Source organism: Lepidochelys kempii, chromosome 2 (genome assembly GCF_965140285.1).
Source record: "Lepidochelys kempii isolate rLepKem1 chromosome 2, rLepKem1.hap1, whole genome shotgun sequence".
Lineage (NCBI taxonomy): Eukaryota > Metazoa > Chordata > Testudines > Cheloniidae > Lepidochelys > Lepidochelys kempii.
The window spans coordinates 59,168,251-59,188,825 of record NC_136381.1 but is presented as its reverse complement, the minus strand read 5'-3'; the positions used below and the strand labels follow the sequence as shown (position 1 = coordinate 59,188,825).

General features: G+C 39.6%; 1 protein-coding gene across 14 annotated transcripts in view; it reads right to left on the bottom strand.

Annotated features, from left to right (window-relative positions):
* Positions 1 to 20,575, bottom strand: part of NCOA2 (nuclear receptor coactivator 2) — a 259,553-nt gene that overhangs the window by 197,715 nt on the left and 41,263 nt on the right. For 4 of the 14 annotated variants that reach the window (XM_073330882.1, XM_073330883.1, XM_073330884.1 and 1 more), the window contains one exon: positions 6,417 to 6,506. The exons of 7 other annotated variants lie outside the window; for them this stretch is intronic. The gene's annotated coding sequence lies outside the window, so the exon portion shown is untranslated. Of the gene's footprint in view, positions 1 to 6,416; positions 6,507 to 8,017; positions 8,320 to 14,572; positions 14,615 to 20,575 lie in introns of those variants that run through there. 3 more of the 14 variants (XM_073330885.1, XM_073330892.2, XM_073330887.1) reach the window with 3 other exon arrangements.

Here is a 20,575-nt window from a genome sequence, read left to right as displayed (position 1 = left end):
AGCCTTATAACTCTTGGTAATATCATGGCTTTAGCTCCTTACATTCCTCATAGCCACAGTCAGTCTTCCATCGACACTACAGATATGAGCCAGATCTCTGTATGCAAATTCTTTGGTTATGCATCTCATTTGCAAAATCCTTTGTCATTTCAAGATAGATCTGCTAAATTAGTAATACTACTTAAACCAAACCCTGAATTATTTTTTTTTACTTTACACTTGTTCCTACGTTCCCTTTTTCACAGGGCACACAGCCAGAACAATTTGCATGAAGGGCACTGCATTAATATATGTGAGTGAAGCTCATGTTCTCCTCTCCCATGTAAAAACACAAAGAAAGGAAACAAGAATGAAAAAAATCACATAGCTGTTGAGGAGCTGCATCATTCTTGCAGTGGCTGCAAGCTGTAAATTGGAGGATTCATGAAAAACCCTGACTCAAACCCCTATCACAGATCCACAGTCAGCAGCATCTTGGAGCAAAGCTCCCCTCCACACTCCTTCCAAGCAAAGCTCACCTCTGATAAGGTAACTGGGCTGGCTGAAATGCTGCAACCCTCTGGAGATCATAGAGCACATAAGATAGATGATGCTGATCCAATCAGGAATAATTTATCCTCCCCATTGTACATTATGTCGCCCCTACTGGATGGAGGAAATATACTGCATAAAGTGGCTCTCTTTTTGACATTGGGATCTGGTAATAGTCTAGCAAAGGGAACAGACGTAGCTGCACAGTAGAAGATGCTACAGGCTCCAGCACAGCTACGTTCTCCCTCCACGTAGCTCCATCCACCTCATTTCTGCATTTTTGCTCCTCACTGCACAGTGGAAGGGGATACTGGAACCCAAACAAATGATCCCATAATAAGTAACAATCACCTTCAGCCATATATTGCTTTCAGAAAATCTTTCACCTAAGTACTTCAGACTAAAGACATTTTTTCCTATGCAGTATCTAACCTGTCTGCACACAAACTGAAAGAAAAAACAAAACATAAAAAAAACCTATTTCAAGGACATACTATCTGCGCTATTCTGAGAAACACAGAACAATTTAACATTTTGGGGGAAATGACACAGAGGTCTGCAATCTTCATCTGCACTCATCTCCCAAGCAGACTGTATTGCATTAAGTCACTCATTCTAAAGTCTATAAAAAGAGGCTCCAACAACTGAGGTACAATTAGTCAATAAAGGCATTCCGCTAGCTGAAGCTAAGAGTCCCAGATATATACTGTGATTTAGTCAAGACACACTGAAAACAAAAATAATTTTCATAGTAGAATTATCAACCAGATTTTATTTGCATTCTTCAGTTTTAGCCAAGAGGTCTATTTTTGTTATAACTGTTCAGGGCAGGGCATGATCCTGCAAGGTGCAGAGTGATCTTTCATTATCTGCAGTAAATATTTAGATTACATGGCTCTCAAAGGCTCCACTCAGAATTAGGACCCCACTGTGCTGGGTGCTGTGCTGTACAAAGACAAAGCGACAATTCTTGCCCTGAACAGTTTATAGACTAAATATTCACCTACAAGGGAAGTTAAAGGCACCTTCCAGTAGCGAGCTCACTGTTAATCAACAACAACAAAAATTGCAGGAATAAAATGTAGACAGGTAGCAGTGTTTTATGCATTTGAAAAACAGTATCATCTTCCATTATATTCCATAATGTTTTTTTGCACCAGACCAGTTACTACTGGGTACATAATACAGGTACAACCCAATTAGACACAGATTAGATGCAAATATAGTGTGCCTAGGAATTACAGGCCCTGTGGTATGTAATCTCCTGAAGTCTAATCCCTGAATACAATGGAACAAAATTCCCAGCTCTGGTTTAAGTGAGTGCAATTCTTAATAACTTCAGAGCAGTTGTTATGACAGTTGTGAGGTTGGCCCAATGTCAATGACACCATTAAGATGTAAATACTGGACAAATAGAAAAGTTACCAGTTCACAGTAGCCTTCCTACAACTGAAAGAACACCATGCGACTTTAGCAACAACATTGAACAGAACAAAAAGTCCTATTGAGTTCAATGGAATTTTTCATATTAGCAGTTCAAGTATATCATAGCAGAAGCTGGTAGCAACCCCTGTATTTAGGTTGCCTAACACTTTCCATTATATTCTTGCAACTTCATCTTTGAGAAGCTTTCATGCCTCCATTATTTGCAGTAGACCTTTGGCATTTGGTATGCCTTTGGTATTCCGCGCAGGGAATCCCCCGTGGGCTACAGAAGTGCTTTTTCTTAGTCCCATGAAATTCCATTCAGATTTTGGCTGAGATATAAACTATTAAAAATGGCCATTTCCCTTTTCTCACTTGCATTCCTCAGGAAAATACTGGCAACATGCCAAAACCACCACTGAACATTCGGAGGCATGGTTTGCACCCCCACAAGCTGCTCCAGAGAAACATCAGGGAGCTGCCAGAGTAACTGAGCTGTAGCAGGGGGTGGGAGAAAGGACTCTATTCCACAGATCCTCTCTCTGCCCCCACTTTCAGGACTCCCAGGTGTGCATGTGGCAGGGTGGTAGAGACAGACACAGGCTGGGCTCCCCAAAACCACTACTCCTCCCAGACTCAGCACATGGGAAGTCCCAGACGACTGGAAAAAGGCTAATGTAGTGCCCATCTTTAAAAAAGGGAAGAAGGAGGATCCTGGGAACTACAGGCCAGTCAGTCTCACCTCAGTCCCTGGAAAAATCATGGAGCAGGTCCTCAAGGAATCAATTCTGAAGCACTTAGAGCAGAGGAAAGTGATCAGGAACAGTCAGCATGGATTCACCAAAGGCAAGTCATGCCTGACTAATCTAATTGCCTTCTATGATGAGATAACTGGCTCTGTGGATGAGGGGAAAGTGGTAGACGTGTTGTTCCTTGACTTTAGCAAAGCTTTTGACACGGTCTCCCACAGTATTCTTGCCAGCAAGTTAAAGTAGTATGGGTTGGATGAATGGACTATAAGGTGGATAGAAAGTTGGCTAGGTTGTCGGGCTCAACGTGTAGCAACCAATGGCTCCATGTCTAGTCGGCAGCCAGTATCAAGTGGAGTGCCCCAAGGGTCGGTCTTTGGGACGGTTTTGTTCAATATCTTCATAAATGATCTGGAGGATGGCGTGGACTGCACCCTCAGCAAGTGTGCAGATGACACTAAACTGGGAGGAGCGGTAGATACGCTGGAGGGTAGGGATAGGATACAGAGGGACCTAGACAAATTGGAGGATTGGGCCAAAAGAAATCTGATGAGGTTCAACAAGGACAAGTGCAGAGTCCTGCACTTAGGATGGAAGAATCCCATGCACCGCTACAGACTAGGGACCGAATGGCTAGGCAGCAGTTCTGCAGAAAAGGACCTCGGGGTTACAGTGGACGAGAAGCTGGATATGAGTCAACAGTGTGCCCTTGTTGCCAAGAAGGCCAATGGCATTTTGGGATGTATACGTAGGGGCACTGCCAGCAGATGGAGGGACGTGATCGTTCCCCTCTATTCGACATTGGTGAGGCCTCATCTGGAGTAGTGTGTTCAGTTTTGGACCCCACACTACAAGAAGGATGTGGAAAAAGTGGAAAGAGTCCAGCGGAGGGCAACAAAAATTATTAGGGGACTGGAACACAAGACTTAGGAGGAGAGGCTGAGGGAACTGGGATTGTTTAGTCTGCGGAAGAGAAGAATGAGGGGGGATTTGATAGCTGCTTTCAACTACCTGAAAGGGGGTTCCAAAGAGGATGGATCTAGACTGTTCTCAGTGGTAGCTGATGACAGAACGAGGAGTAATGGTCTCAAGTTGCAGTGGGGGAGGTTTAGGTTGGATATTAGGAAAAACTTTTTCACTAGGAGGGTGGTGAAACACTGGAATGCGTTACACCTAGGGAGGTGGTAGAATCTCCTTCCTTAGATATTTTTAAGGTCAGGCTTGACAAAGCCCTGGCTGGGATGATTTATTTGGGGATTGGTCCTGCTTTGAGCAGGGGATTGGACTAGATGACCTCCTGAGGTCCCTTCCAACCCTGATATTCTAGGATTCTATGGCACCAGCGGTCAATCCCCCATCTGGGGCTTATACAGGAGGAGGCGCTCCCCACAACGCTGGGGCTGGGGCAGGTAGAGAGAGAGCAAGGCTTCCTCCTGATCACCCCCGGAACTGCAACCTATTTCCCTCTGCCCCCCCTCAGGGAAATTAGCAGTCTTTTGTTGCCAGATAATATTGTTAGTCTTGTTGCTCAAGTGATAACAGTTTGTGCTGCAATGCTGAAGGCTCAAGGTTCAAACCCTATTGCTGATTCATGATTGTGGGTAAGGGGGGTTGTTACAGTTGCACGTAATGTTTTTTTATTTAATTTATGTCATTATCATTCATCATTCAATGAAATAAAATACATTTTTTCATTTAAATAACAACCTAGGAAATTATACTCCAAAAATACTAAAATAGCATGATTAGGTTGCAAATTCAAACACTCAAAAGTTGGGATATGCCCATTATACACTTGTCTTTGCAGTTTTAATCAACTCTCTTGTGCATATGCAATATGATACATAGTCTTTAACTACAGGATATCATACCATTATTTCCACAGGATCCCTATGCACAGGATGCACAAACTTGGAGAATTAAGGTTGCATAGACTACTGTAGGTCTGACATTTCCCCATTTTCGAGTGCTTCATTTTGCAACCTAAGTAATATTCTTTTAACATAGTTTGTGTGTAATACTCAATAGTTTGTAACACTGATCATGATAAAAATCATGTATGAAAAGGAATCACTCAGCTCTTTGACAGGAAAAGCTAGTCCACGATTGGGTTCCCAACGTGAGACACCTTAAAGGGATTTGATGTTAGGGTATGTGACTGTAGCATAGGTAAGTTATCATAGTGGGTACATGGGAAGATATTTTACAATATTAAGATATTTTTCAATTACTGTGTGCAATCTGATAATTGTACACTGTTTAATTTTTCTAAGATCAAACATGCCATGCCCTCAGCCATCAGTTAGGAAAGCAGGCTTTGCTAAGTTCATGAAGATTGATTCAAAGATAAATGATGTTATAAGTGAAAACAGCATTCTGCACTAGCTCACTAAACCGGAGTTCCATAACAATTTACAGTCCCAATTCAGAAAACATTCTTATTCAGAAAAGCATTTAAAGCACATGCTTAAAGTCAACAGGACTTAAACATGTGCTTAAGTCCTGTCCTGAAATAGAGATGTGAAGAGTCCATCTAGGTATACTAGTTATTTGTTAAACAAACTCGCATTACTTTAGTGATTCCATGATTCAGTAAATACAATTATTTCATTTATTACAGTGTGTGATACCAGGAAATTAAATGTACAACTACATTAATATAAAGTAATGGTGAAGGCTTTACATACGCAAAGTCAGAATATTCAAAATTATTAACTGAACAAGAGAACTGAACAAGAGAACTCTTCTAAATTGCACATACACATTAAAATAAAGTTATATTATAAAGTAACAAAAATATTATGTAGGTGCAAGAAAGCAGATTTTTAAAACTGGTATCTGAATCAAATTTTAATTTCCATACTTGTGTGTGTAAAATCTCAACTGTACTGTGGCAATACATAATTCCTATGAGGTTTCTATGGTGTCACTATCAAACTTACATAAATAATTATTTAACATAGCTTTTTCAAACATGTCCACAGTATTTTGGCAAATTAGTGACCTTGGAACTATGTTCCTGATAGCTTTCAAAATCTGAATGATTTCGCTTGCTCATATTAATCATTAATGTAACTTTTTTCAGCTCTTAAAAACTAATGTAAACTTTTAGGACTTTTCAAGAGCTAAGGCTCCCACTAATTAGCTTTCTAAGCCAAGTAAAAGCTATTTTGCACTCCACTCTAAGCAATTTTATAGTTTGTTTAGTATACAATATTTAAGTTTACATTTTGGAAGTGCTTCATTGTAGTCCTGTACCAGGACTTAATATAATTAAATCAAGTCAATAGTTTGTTTTTGTTTCTCCTCATTCAAATAATCCTTATCCACTGAATTCAAATCAGAAAATAATGAGACACATTTTATGAGATCAGTCTGGCTGCAGATCTTATTAAAAAGCCAAACCAAACAGGAAGTTCTTACTAATTTGACCCAAACCCAAGTGCACGGGCAACCTGTATCATTGCAGGAATTTTGAAGCTGTCTTGGCCTCCATCATGCTACAGGACAACCTACAGTTTTTCACTTTAATCTGGCACATTGGTCCTTCATGCAGGCACAAAACCCATGTGCATGTGGCATGTGCTTCTCTGCAGAAACTAGTAGATTTAGAGCCCACACTCTGAGGGGGCTTAAAAGGTCACAGGAGCCAATGATGCCAAAGAGATAGCGACTCCTCTGAACCACACTTTATTGAAAAGAACTAATCACCTGTGCTTAAAAAATGAATACCCAAGGTGCTCCATGAATATCTTAATATGCAGTATCTCTTGAGGCCCAAAGTTAGCAAAAAGCCATTTCCTAGGAGAAACATATGGAGAACAGAGTTAGGGTAGAAATCCCAACACATTTTTTCCTAACCACAAAAGCAGATGGCCTTTACAGCCCAAGCACCCTTACTGCTGAGAGACAAATAACAGTACTTTCTTACAACGTGCCCATCATAACAGCAGGAATTCAATAAATTACAGAAAAGTACAATATTGCTCAATACATGGAAAGGGAGGAAACAAAACTGGATCCCTTTAAACCTAAGGAGCAGGCAGCAGGAAAGAGGCCTGTTGGTCCTGGCAAGGCTACTTTTACATTCCACCCAGCAAAGCTGGGCAGCACAGCCAGAGGCCTGGTCACTGGCCAATCCAACTGGCTGGTTGTCAGATGACAGTAAATCCAATTAGGACATGTAACCCCAAATACATTGTCAACTAAAATCCTGACCACCACACAGACCCAAACCTAACTGCTCTCCTCGAGGTGAAACACTCAGAAACAGCCAGGAATCAGCAAATCCCCTGTCAGCAAGAAGTGCATTGTTTTACAGATGCTGGAGCATTATAAATATGTCTACACAGCTCACAGCAGCGACCATCCATCCCCCATCGACAGACTTAACATAGTAACAGCCATACTGGGTCAGACTCAAGGTCCATCCAGCCCAGTATCCTGCCTTCTGACAGTGGCAAATGCCAGGTGTCCCAGCAGGAATGAACAGAACAGGTAATCATCAAGTGATTCATCCCCTATTGCCCATTCCCAGCTTCTGGCAAACAGAGGCTAGGGACACCATCCCTGCCCATCCTGGCTAATAGCCATTGATGGACCTATCCTCCATGAATATATCTAGTTCTTTTTTGAACCCTGTTATAGTCTTGGCTTTCACCATATCCTCTGGCAAAGAGTTCCACTGTGCGTTGTATGAAGAAATACTTCCTTTTGTTTGTTTTAAACCTATTAATTTCCTACCTATTAATTTCATTTGGTGACCCCTAGTTCTCGTGTTATGAGGAGAAGTAAATAACACTTCCTTATTTACTTTCTCCATGCCAGTCATGATTTTATAGACCTCATTCATATTCCCCCTTAGTTGTCTTATTACTCTCTCCTCATACGGCAGCCATTCCATACCCCTAATCATTTTTGTTGCCCTTTTCTGAACCTTTTCCAATTCCAACATATCGTTTTTGAGATGGGGCGACCAGATCTGCACTTGGGTTAACGGAGCTCATACTAGCCCTCTAAAATAGCTGTGCAGACAGCGCTTTGAAGTTGCGGCTTGCCCCTGCTAGCCTAAATCTATTAAACCATGCTGCGGAGGCTCATTGCTGTGGGTTGTGTAGACATACCCTAGGCCTGATATACCCTCTTCTACGTGAGGGATGGTTGCTGGCACTAGTAAGGATAGAGCCTGTGCCTCAACCAACTGTGGTAAGCTTGCTGATATGCACCGAGGCTTCTGTCAGGACCAAAAAACCCCATTCCTACAAACCTACCCAACTTCACAGGGGCATAAGTGATGTTAATACAAGTACTACCTTTATATGATGCTGCTATGCCCTCACAATAACTTCTCACCACAGAGTTGAGCTTCTAGTCCTACCACTTCCTAAAAGAGTTAATTTTTCATTCTGTTACCCTGATGATAAGCCAAGACATGCTTTACCCAGACAGACATACACACACACAGAGTTACTGTCAATCTTGTATGTTCCAAGTTGCATTTGCATAGAGAAAAGCCAGCATTTACATTATAATATAAATAACGTATTTCCTTTCTTAATGTAACTCTATTTCTGCTCAAACATTTTATGGCACTCCCAAACTTGTTCAGCACATATAAAGTTGTACTACAAATAAAGGGCTGCTGTTACCTATTAACCTGTGTGGCCGCTTGATGAACTATTGTACCAAGTACAGAGCAAAATATTAATACCAGTTTAAAATCTTGTGTCCAGATCTGAAATCAAACCATACACTATGAAAAGAAAATATTTTTGTTTTAACTAACAGATACAACAAATATTTTCTTCCTGTAATAATTTTTTCAATCTCTTTGGTTAAAGTATTTGCAATTATAATCTCTACAGGGTTAGTAAACATTTTCAAGGTACAAAGTTACAATCTGTGTGAAATCCTGTTCAGTGTACTCTGACATTACCAGTGTATCTACTCCAGCAGCTCACACATTGCCTAAACATAGTTAGCCGCTCAAAAGATACATTTTTGTCCTCTGATGTAATATTTCAAGTTTTGTTAACAGCAGAGCATAAACATCATTCTTTTTCAGGGTATCCCATGCCCAAAGCAAGTAAAAGTCAGTGTGCCCTGCCCTCCTCCCCCAACCACTGAAGTTTCAAACATGATTCAGAAACTCAAGAAATCAGGGCATTTGTTCAGAATTATTAAGAGCTAACTGATAAATGTAAGAGCAGAGGGTATTTCTTACTTCCTGACATGTGGGATCAGATTGGGGGCACCATTTCTACTTTAGAGTTGACCAATTTTATAAATATGACAAACCAGAGAAGTTGTTTCAAGATACGTACCAAAATAGAAATCAGAAATGAATACCATCACTCGAAAAGGAACATACAAAAATGCACACTTTTACTTGGTTATACTTTTAATAGGATAACAATAATACATAGTTACATTCAGGAACCAATAGTAGATCATGTGCAAAGTAACGTTTACTCTGTTCAGGTCTATTTGTAGAACTGAAGTTCTGTAGTATTTATGATGGTCATTGTGATCTATAAGCTATTTTGAATCCAAAATTTTCAGTGCCACATGGAAACATTTAAGTTTGCCAGGTCATATATGTTAAGACTTAGGAAATGGGGCCTCAAAATAAGCACATGTGCAAAATTCATATTAATGTTTCAGAACTTTCAAAAGGTTCCCAAATAACAACATAGACCAAGACAGCGAAAGAAGCATTTTTCCAAAGAGTTATATGAAATGATTGGTGGTGTCTGGAATTCACACAGGGAAATGGCAGGAGTTGCTAAATACGTGCAAGATCAAAAAGCCTGCAGAGGCTGAATAGTATAGGGGGACTGAAAACTGAGCTAGAATCTAGCAATTCCTGAATTCTAATCCTGGTTCAAACACTGACCTCTCTCTCACCTGTTTCCCATCTGTAAAACTGGGATGGCACTTGCCTATTGTAACTCTCCGTTTTGCAATAAGAGTGTTTCTAAAGCTCTTTGAAAATGTAAGTTGTGTGTCAAGTACAGCACAGTGATGGGGTGTTCACTGCACAACAGCCCTGAAATGGTTAAGGAAGCTGAGAAAAGTCCAGTTAGTGTGATAGGCCACACATGAGGGGATTAGGCTGAAGAAGCAACCCCTGATCCAGGATGAAGTTCATCTGAGCGGGCGTGGACTGAGCTAGTATAAAGCCAGGATACTGGCAACAGAAACGGTTACAGTGAGGATTTCTGCAGCCACCCTTGGTGCATTAGAGAGGGAAAGAAGGAATCCATGGAAAGAGTAGGACTCTGACTCGGAGGGAAGGGTGTATGCAGAAGAGAGGGGGATACAGAAGGAAGCCTTTAGGAGGTGAGTAGAGAGCAGCTCAGGAACAGAGCAACAAGGTTGAAGACTGAACAGATCTTGGCTGCATGTTGTAGGGTCCCTGGGCTAGAACTTGGAGTAGTGGGAGGGCCCAGGTTCCCCTACCAGCCACTGACACAGTGGCATTGCCTGGATAGTGGGTCAAGTTGAGACTCTATTCCCCACAAGGGAAGAAAGCTGCAGCTCCTGGAGTGAGAAAGAACAACAGGGGTGAGAGACACTAGGGGAGGTCTTGGACCTCGAAGACAGCTAATCCCCAGAACATCCAGAAGGAGGTGCCACCTGCAGGGAGTGAGTACCCCATTAAGAGTACATGTAATAAACCACAACCTCCTCTATTCTTAATTAGCGTTGGCAGCAGAAAGTAGTAATATTAAAGCATGAAACTGTGTTCTCTAGAAACCTCTTTTTACTCTAACTTGCTTCTATCACTTTACTAAGGAGTCATTATTATAAGAGAATAAAAGGGTAATTTTATTTTAAAAGACTGTACAAATCAGCAAGCCAAAACAAACAAGGGATTGAAGTCATGACAGACAAGTATTTCCATAATTTTTCATACTAAAAATGTATGCGATAAGGTGCATTGTGAATGGGTCCACCTAAGTCTTTACTACTAGTAGTAGTCTCCCCAATGTTGAGGACGATGTTGACAATCACAGTTTATGCTCTTATTAAAATGATGAACTAACCATAGCTTGGTTTTGTATTACCTTCTCAAATCCACATTCTAAAACATGCATAAAGTCCTCCTTAGAGCTGACTTCATGAAACAGAGTTTAAGGAGTTAGAGGGCACTAGCAAGTTCTCTCGTTAGGTGCTAACTTGAAATGCTTAACTACAGTGCTTAATTTGAAATGGGTGTACACAGTATCGGGAGGCAGGAGTTTAATATAAAGATCCCATCTAGAAGAGATTGTCTTGTCACACACTGATTCAGGACCCACAAATCTCAGATTATGCTATGGAAAACTAGATTAAGAAATGGTTCTGAAATCTATATTAAGAAATAACCAAGCTGGCATTCAGAATTTCTCATCATTCTGTTAAGAGAGATTTGCTACATCCAGCTCTCAATATGGATGAAGAGTCTTGACTGGTTGCCAAGAAGGCTCATGTTTTTTAAAATAAGAAAAATATTTTGTTACACTAAATTAATCTGTTTCATCAATTTTAAAAAGTACATACCTTGATACCAATTAAATTAGCTCAAATTACCATAGCTGGTATTTTGAAAAAAAAAATCACATGCATAATTATAATTAAGAATAATTATACATTCTGCCCATTGCCTTATTAGTCCCAAAATACAATTAAAAAAACAAACCCACTGGATGGGTGAGGCAAGTTGCAGAGAGGCAATGCAGGAGGAATCTGCAACCCAGTGCACAGAATTGCGCTTTATAAAGTTTCTCATCTTGGGAATACAGAAAAGTGAGTGGGACAGGCCAGGAAAGTGGAAGCGACTTGTACACTCCATCTACTCACAGAAAATTGACTAGTCCAACACCTGATGTGATGGTACTATAAAGAGACAGAGCGACTATTACAGCCCAATGTTGCAGTAATAATCATTGTTTGACTGACTGAGGGTGAACCTTTAATCCAACTCACACGTTAAAGAGAAGAGAGAGTCTCCCAACCCCCATGTAGTTCTTTGGAGCACTGCCTACAAGAGACAGCAGCCTGCATCAATCTGCATATACATTAAGATTGGTTAATGTCATCCTAGAGCTCAGTATTACTGACCTCTGACCAATACTGATCAAACTTAAAGATTCACCACATGGCTGTTTTCAATTGATCAGAAGCCAGGATTTCTCTTAAGTATATCATGAAAAAAAAAGTGAGTGCATGATAGAGAATTCACACGTTTGTATGGCCAGTATTCTCTGTAAGCCCACGCTGCTTTTAGCTTAATATTCTGGTGCTTCTTAGTCATTCAAATAATCAAAGAAATCTACATAAGCCTACTACCTTGTGTATGTATCAAAACAAAGCAAATGCAGGGGAAAGGAAGGTACTAAAACCTGTTCTAGCATACTGTATGTTTAGAATCTGACTTTACAGTGCTAACTACTCTAACCACTGAAAAGCAGTTTATTAGTAAGTACCAGTATTTCCACACCATACACCAGAGTGGAAACTCTTTAAAATCCATTTTTGCAACTTAAAAGGGACACGAGTGTGAAAGCCAGGGTTTTTTGCTTTAGTAAAATCTAGTCCATAATAATAAAGAACTTGAGAATTTTCCTTGAATTCTAAACCAAGTGTATCAGACATACAAAAAAAAATTAAATTGGAAGTATCAAACAAAATGTTTTGTTAAGAAAGCTGACATATCCCAGATTTCAATATTTTGGTATAAAATTTTAATATTTTGTCAAATTAATTGACTTTTAGAGTAAATGGTTTTGTGTGAAAACTTAATCATTTGCATGGAGTCTTTTTTAGCATTTGTAGAGCTGTAGAATGATGCACAAAGAAAAGAAATTCCAATTAAAACATAATTTTAGCTGAAAATAAGTAATCAATTTGTACAGTTTTCATTCAAAATTTGCTCCTCAGAATCTATAAATACAAGGAAAGTGAAAGAACCAACAAAATTTACAACCAAAATTGAAACTGATAAAATCTGTAACCAGAATTTTGTTGCAAGTACTTGCAGCATTAATATTTTCATTGATTCTTTAGATGAACCTTATAGGAGCTAAATCTTAGACTATGCAGCTTAAGGAGGCAAAGTAATTAATCCATCAGTCTGCATTGATATTCACCAAAGCATATGAGGACATAGTAAATTTATTTCATAATGATAAAAATGAATTCAGAGCAGGAGAAGTATCATCACTAGACAGGGTGTTTGGTTACCCAAAATTGTATTATGCTTTTGATGGGGGAGGGATAGCTCAGTGGTTTGAGCATTGGCCTGCTAAACCCAGGGTTGTGAGTTCAGTCCTCAAGGGGGCCATTTAGGGATCTGGGGCAAACATTGGGGACTGGTCCTGCTTTGAGCAGGGGGTTGGACTAGATGATCTCCTGAGGTCCCTTCCAACCTTGATATTCTATGATTCTATGATTACACTACATGATCAATGAGTACAGTTACTGATATCAGTGCTGAATATTAAGGCCACGTCTATGCTATGGGGACTATTGCAGCATAACTACAGACCCTCGTTATAGCAGTATAACCTCTTAACATAGAGACGGCCTACAGTGACAGAAGGAGCTTTTCCATTGTTGTAGGAACATTGCCTCTCTAAGTGATGGTAGCTAAGTCAATGTAAGTATTCGTCAGTCAACCTAGCAGTGTCTACAGTGGAGGTTAGGTTGACATAGTCATGGTGCTCTGAGGGGTGGGTTTTTCACAACCCTGAGCACCATAGCTATGTTAACTTACATTTTAAATGTAGACTAGGCCCCAAGACTGACACTAGAATAAAAACCATGTCCCATGCCTTATTTCCGAAATTCTCTTGTTACTTGCAATAGTCTCAAAACACACAACTCTGATAAAATCCTAACTGATCTTTACATCATTCCAATCCTGCTTTTAGTTGGTTTAAAAACAAAAGTACAATACATATTTGATAAGACATAAATGCAGAAAAAAGTACCTACTCCATGACCTGTAAACATTCGTAATTTTACTTGCTTTTGAAAGGAGAAAAAACTAGTTTAGGCCAGTTTGATTAGTTTCCCATGGCTTCTGAAACCAGTTCCTCTTCCTGTCCAGAGACACATTTATTTTGTACCAGCTGTTTTAGTGGCAAATTTCTCATATCTAATATATTTAATGGGACAGGCTAACATAAATGGCCAACAGCTATGTAAAAGGATGAGATTAGTATCTGAAAGCCATCAAATCCTCCATCGCTGTCTCATGGAGTAATTCAGTGATTGTACCATCATTCATTGATAGGCTTGCAGTCAACTCCTGACATCACTAATGTTGCGTATGAGAATGAACATTTTGCTTTAAAGATCAGTTGTTCTGCTAACGGGGCTGTGACTGTTGTGAGGCGTGACCAGGAGGGCTGATGAGGTGTAACTTAGTACTTATTGAATTGAAAGTAATAGAGCAATACCTTCACAAGAGCATTTAATATCAAGTGTGCAAGTGACATAACGTAGGTAGACAGAAAATGGACATGGTAACAAAATATATTGGCAGAGGGGAAATGAATTTATGTTGAATAGGAAAGCAGTTATGTTAGTAAATGATTCCTTTTTTCTACTCTTAACCTTTTCCTCGGCCAGAACAATACCTATTTTAGTAGCATTCACTATTGTGTTTTGAGAGATAGCTAAACATCTGTGTAATGGTGGAACTCTGTTGAATATAAAGTACAGCATTAAAGGTCTACTGTTCTTGATCCCATTGAAGCCTATAGCAAAATTTTCATTTACCTAAATAGGGACAGGATCAGGCCTTTAGGTTGTTTTTATTCTGAGCTCCTACTACTATCAAATGCTGAAAATTTCCAAGTGTTGTAATAAACACTTACCTTAGGCCCACAGTTATGTTGAAATAATACTCAGCATTTGGTCTAAAATAAAATAAAAATAGGAAATTCAGAGCTAAATCCAGATCCCATTGAAGTCAATGGGAGTTTACTTGTGATTTCCATGAGTTCAAGATTTGATCTTCAACCCTTAAAATACATATGTGCATGAAAAACAAGAGTAATATCTCAATTTTTGAATTTCCTAGCTCTTATTGATTTAAACCAAATCATGAAAAATGTGTTGTATTTTAATACTTTAAATTGTACACATACTAACCCATGTATTTCACTGAATAAATAATGCAGCATATTTTGTAACCTTCCTCTAAGATTTTTCTTTCAATCAATAAACTAACAATTTTTTTTGCCAAATTCAGTTGTCATTTGAGTAGAACAAACATGCATCTTAAGCAGTAAACTTTTATAGATTTTCTCAGTTCAAGTTTCTTTTTTAATTTGCTTTTTCGTATCAAATATTCTTAAATTTAGCTACATGACTCTGTTAGGTTAAAATTAATCCAGAACTCTGTACTTGGTAGATAAGGGGTTGGGAAGGTTTTCCATGCATATGTGTTCAAGTGCATTTGGACTTTTTAAAACTTACACATACATTGTTACCAATTCTGGAATGTTTACAGAAACAAGACCTACAGAATGTTTATAAAATTGTCTGAGTGAGAGCAAGGAGCAGCTGGAAAATAACAGCATTGCATTTGGCACTTTAAACATTAAATAAAGTAAGTTTCAAAGTTCATTACAAACTAGTATGTACAGATGAGAAGAGGAAAAAGTATTGCTGAAAAAATTAACTACAAACTTTTCAAAGAGTGATTTAAGGTCTTTAAAGGAGAATTCTGAAGGGAGAGGACAAGGGAAGGAAGGATGGGGTTACAGCAGGATGGGGATATGCAGCACAGTCTTCTACACAGCATGCTGGAGCAAAAATGCGTGTATGTGTGTGTGGGAGGATGGGTGTTAAGTAAAAGGAAATACATAAATGAGTCAACAATGATATTTATTACTTAAAAAAATACCCACCAATTTTTGCTCCATCAAGTTGTGCACAAGCTTTCGCTGAGTATCCACATAATCTTACTACTTCATCTCCTGGTTTTCCTGCCAACCATTTTGTTACACATACGTACATACCCTTGCCTCCATCACTGAGTCGTAACTATAATGAGATGGTAAACTTGTCAGGGCAGAGATCATGGCTCCTAGTTCCACTGTCCCTGTTTAGGCACTGAAATGGAGCGGTGAAAGGGGGAGGCAAAGCTGACTTTAAGGCACCTTTGCAGCTCCTGATATGCCCACTACACCAAAGGTGGGAGCTGAGCTGGTATAGAACCGTTTCAGCAGCACTATGCCAGCTAAAGAGAACCCCATTCTGCTTGGGTATTCCCTGGGGGCTGGTTCCACATGCTGTAGGCCACCAGAAAGACAAAAGGTCTGAGGCAGAAGAGCGAACCAGGGCTCATATCTTTTTTTTTGTTTGCACTGTCAGGCGCGTAGCATATTTCTTCTACTGCCGAGCTACAAAATAAAATAAAAAAAATCATTCCAGAATCACTAAAAGACTGCAAAGTTTAAAATGACAAATTTTAACAGAAAATACATGTTTCCCTTATCTGCAAAGTACAGAGTGCACAATTCTATTTGCTCCTTAGTGAGGCATTATATGGAGAAGCAGCTGAGGACCCATAATAGGGCTAAATGACAGCCTTGCCCTTCGGCATGAAGGAAAATAAGCTGTTTGTGTGCTCAAAATGCCCCTTTATCCTCACTACTGGGTACATTCAACACTTCTCAAGTGCATGGGATTTTACTGAACTTCCCTGCAGTCACCTTTTAGGCAAGATTTTAGTTTCTGCCTAGTAATTTAAATTCCAAGTGAATTTTGTGGGTTAGCTTTTATCTACTAAATATAGCAGGGTATAAAGAAAAGTGGACAGGCCTTTATTTCCAGTAACATGAAAGATGTCAATATAATGCACATGTTTATGGAAAAAAGTTAAGCTTATCAAAGCATATAATAATTAAAGGTGTCTGGCCCAGATGTCAGTCTTTGCATGTTTGTTTTGTCAGCTATCAAACCATGTTAGTATGTGATGGCAATGGGCATGTTGACAGCAACAGCTCTAGCATTTTAAAAGAAATCTCAAACTGCATCCAGTTATCAGGAAAAAATGTGCATTGTTCCTAAACTAGTAAAGTTGGTGATTTGTGTAAAAAAAATAATGCCCAACACCAAGACTCCAGCCCTGCAAGCAAATCTATGCGGAGGGACTTCTGTACCCAATTGTAGAGCTCTTTGCAGAATCAAGTTCCACATTATTATTTCTGTACATAAACCTTTCAAAACAAGTTAGTTGGCGATCTGAACAACCGTGATATGATAGGTCTTCTTATGTTTTTCTTTATATTTAGAAGTGCATCTCCCAATAAACAATACAGTTAAGGTTAAGAAGTGCCTTCCATTCTATTCCTGTCTTTAGGAGGAATTTTCCAGTTGGGGAAAAAATTCTAAAAAATTCCATGCTTAGTCTCAGCCCAAAGATGAATTATTTTGGGGCATTTGACTAAAATCAATTATGCCAATTTTAAGTTATGAAAATGTGAAATTATTTTTTCCTACTGTAAAACATGTATCCCAACCGGAATTTGTACCTGTGTATCTTGCAGCAAAAGCTAGAAAGTTTAGAAACCTCAGATTTGGCATTCTAGAGACAAAGAACCAGGGAAGTTTGAAGAAAAAATGCAAGTATACGTGAAGTTATAAAAGTTTTAACTTTACATTAATGTAAGCTTTTGCATTTAATGAATTTCAGCTCAATAATTACTGAGCATTGAGCACCAATCAACAAAAAAGAAAACAGAGTGAGATCTGCTACATACTCCAAGATTTTACACAACATTATAGTAATGAACTCCTGGAAACTAAAGGAGCAGTAGTAATAAGCGTTAGTCATAAAGACTGCAACCTGGTTTCCCGTTAAATATATAATCATACTGCAACAAAAACTCATTACTTTAAAATATGTGTTCCTTAAAAAATACAACTATATTTTCCTTTGCTGTAGTCAGGAAGCTAATTTGTGCTTGGGTTTATTCATGTAGCAGGAACACTTTACTGTTTTATTTTTAATGTTGAAGAGAGTGAAAGAAGAGTGTTTAGTACAGGATAAGTTGATTTCTGTCCGTTTTTGTTTCTTTACAAAACAACCCTCCGATCTCAGCTCTGGGGAGTCAAAACAGCAAAATTATTGTGATTCCGGGCCTAATTTATGCTGATTATGTGGTAGTGGAGGGAGCAGAAGAACCAAGGAAAGAAGGGTGCTAGCAGAGATCTGAAGGATATGGAGGACTTTTGATGATTTCATACCAGATTTGATAGCTTTATTGTGAGTTCCCTCAGGAAGTCTTATAAAAAAAAAAGTTTTACACCAGCACAGTGGGTTTATTAGAAGAAGAACTAGTTATTAAAAAAAATAATAAAAATTAAGCTGTAAGTTTCATTTTTCAAAATACATTGAAGCAAAGTCTTCGACCATCTGAATCCTGGATTTTTTTCAGAATTAAAAGACAAAACTAGGTTAAACTTGACTTCTAAATGTGATGCACAGTCCCAGGCTAAGAGGGCATTCAGCACTGAAAACAATGAAGCATTTCATTTTTAGGTTTCCCTGAAGCAATGCTAGTCAGCCCCTCTTTGCACTGCTGTGAAGCCCAGAGTACATCAGTCTGCAGTATCACAGCTACCAAGAAATCCCTTTTGGAGTATAAAACGGGCCACTAAGGGCTCAAGTAAATGGTACTTGTCTATCATACTATATTTAGTGTTCACAGGGCTTTCTTATTTGATATCATGTAAATATAAAGTAACTTTTAAATGAGAGGCTTGATACACCTCTGTTTTCTCTCATCTGAATTGAAGTTAAACTATTATCTGATCTTCTTCTGATGGGCTTATGTCTACAATAACTCCCAATGAAGGGTATATATCCATCCCATTCCTTTCAGTGAGCTTTTTTTTTTTAAATCAGAAAAATTATAAGAATGAAGCTTCCCACATGACCAGTAGCTCAGTGAAATATCTCCCTCATCTCAAATGTTTTCTCCATAATACCAAATACCGACAAGTTGCTTGGTCATATCAATTATTTGAGGCTGAAACAGATCAAACGCAGCATCGCATAACCTTTGTGATAAAAATGGGGGAGAGGCATAGGCCTCAGACCGAAACCCTTGGATGTACCCACATGTTTATTTCCCTACTGCCTTAGCCTTGGAAGTCAAAGAGCATTTCCAAGAAATAATGAATATGACATATACTAACAAACAAAAATACAACCTGACAAAGTAATTACTTCGCTTAAGTAGAATTTTAGTTCCCTTTATTATCTGAATGTTCAGACTATCTTGATGCTCGTCTGTGCAATATACAAAACACAGGGACATAAAATACTAAGGCGCCAATGGTAAATTATTCCTGACTAGGGACCCTCTGAATGAAAATTTAAAATATGTAGTGTTGAATTAATGCTGTGCAGTTATACAGCACCCATCAACAGATCTAAAAGCACAGCACAAATATTAATTCCTTAAACTTCACAATGCTCCTGCAAGCATTATCATCCCCACTTCACTGGAAAAGTGACACAAAGACTTAACCACCCCTATGCTCCATCACCTCTGCCTTCTTGATTAACAACTTTGTTCCCTCAAACTAGAACTATATTAACATATTAAGATAAACAAAAACCATGAATAACTAAACAGGATGCATATAAAAACATCTCACTCACTCTTGCAACCTCTTCTTTCCCCTATTCACCTCCTGAACAACCTTTGTTTGTCATCCTTTGTACCACTATATTTAACTTGGGCCCTGATTCTGCAAGGAGAAATTTGAGGGCAAACTTCTGCACCTACGCAGTTCTTGCAGGACTGCAACCTTAAAATGTAAGCTCCTTGAAGCAGGGATCTGGTATTCTTGCTTTTTAATTATCTGTAAAGTTCATTATACCACCTACAGCACTACAGAAGAATTAGTATTGCCCAACAGAAAATTTTAGGCAGAACTGGGAATAGAACTCAGCTGTCCAGACCCGCAGCTCTCCAGTGGTTCTCAACCTTTTTGGGCTCATGATCCATTTGTAAATGTTTATGGCCTGTCACAACCTAATAATAGTCTGGGGCAGAACGGTAACTAGACATTTTAGCACCTAGGGCAAGTAAGCATATTTGCACCCCCTACTGGAGGCGATGGGGAGGTGGGGCATGCACTGTCACACCCCCCCCCACCCCCCACCCCCGTTTTTTGGTTGTGCCCCCCAACCCAGACACCTGGGTGGCCAGCTGAGGTAAGTCAGAGGGTAGAGGCGGCGCTCCCTCCCCAAGCCCTGCCGCGCATCACCAACCCCAACGAGCTGCCCCAGTGGCTTTGCACCCTGGGTGGCTGCCCTGCTCACCCTGCCCTGGTTACAGCCCTGCCCTGTGGTGGTTTTGGTTGGATCCTACTCTCCGAGGGAGCTGGGACTTGCCCAGCAGTCACCCCACAGTAGCAGCTCCTGTACTGCAGGGCTGGCTGGGCTTGGCTCTCTGCTTTGGACCAATCATGTGCAAGCAGAGTTGTAACCTGGCTCATGGCGCTGCAGTGCCACTCACTCAAATTAGGCTACCCGGACTCCCGTCATCATGACAACTGGGCCAAACCTGCATGGTGCTGAGACCTCAGAGGTTGCAGTACCTAGAGCAGGGAAGCGAGCCCAGCCAGCCCCAAAAGACAGGAGCCAGAGGAGCTGCCATGCGACCCTCTGAAACATTCTGGCGACCCAATTTTGGATCCCAACCCACAGGTTGAGAAACTCTGTATTAGACAATGCTTGTACTGTGACTGGAGCTAATTTGGCATGACCTTTGTCTCTAATCTTACCCCATTATACTTTGCCAAGTTTCAGTCCCAGATATGTCTGAAAAAATACATCAGTGCTGGTACTCGGA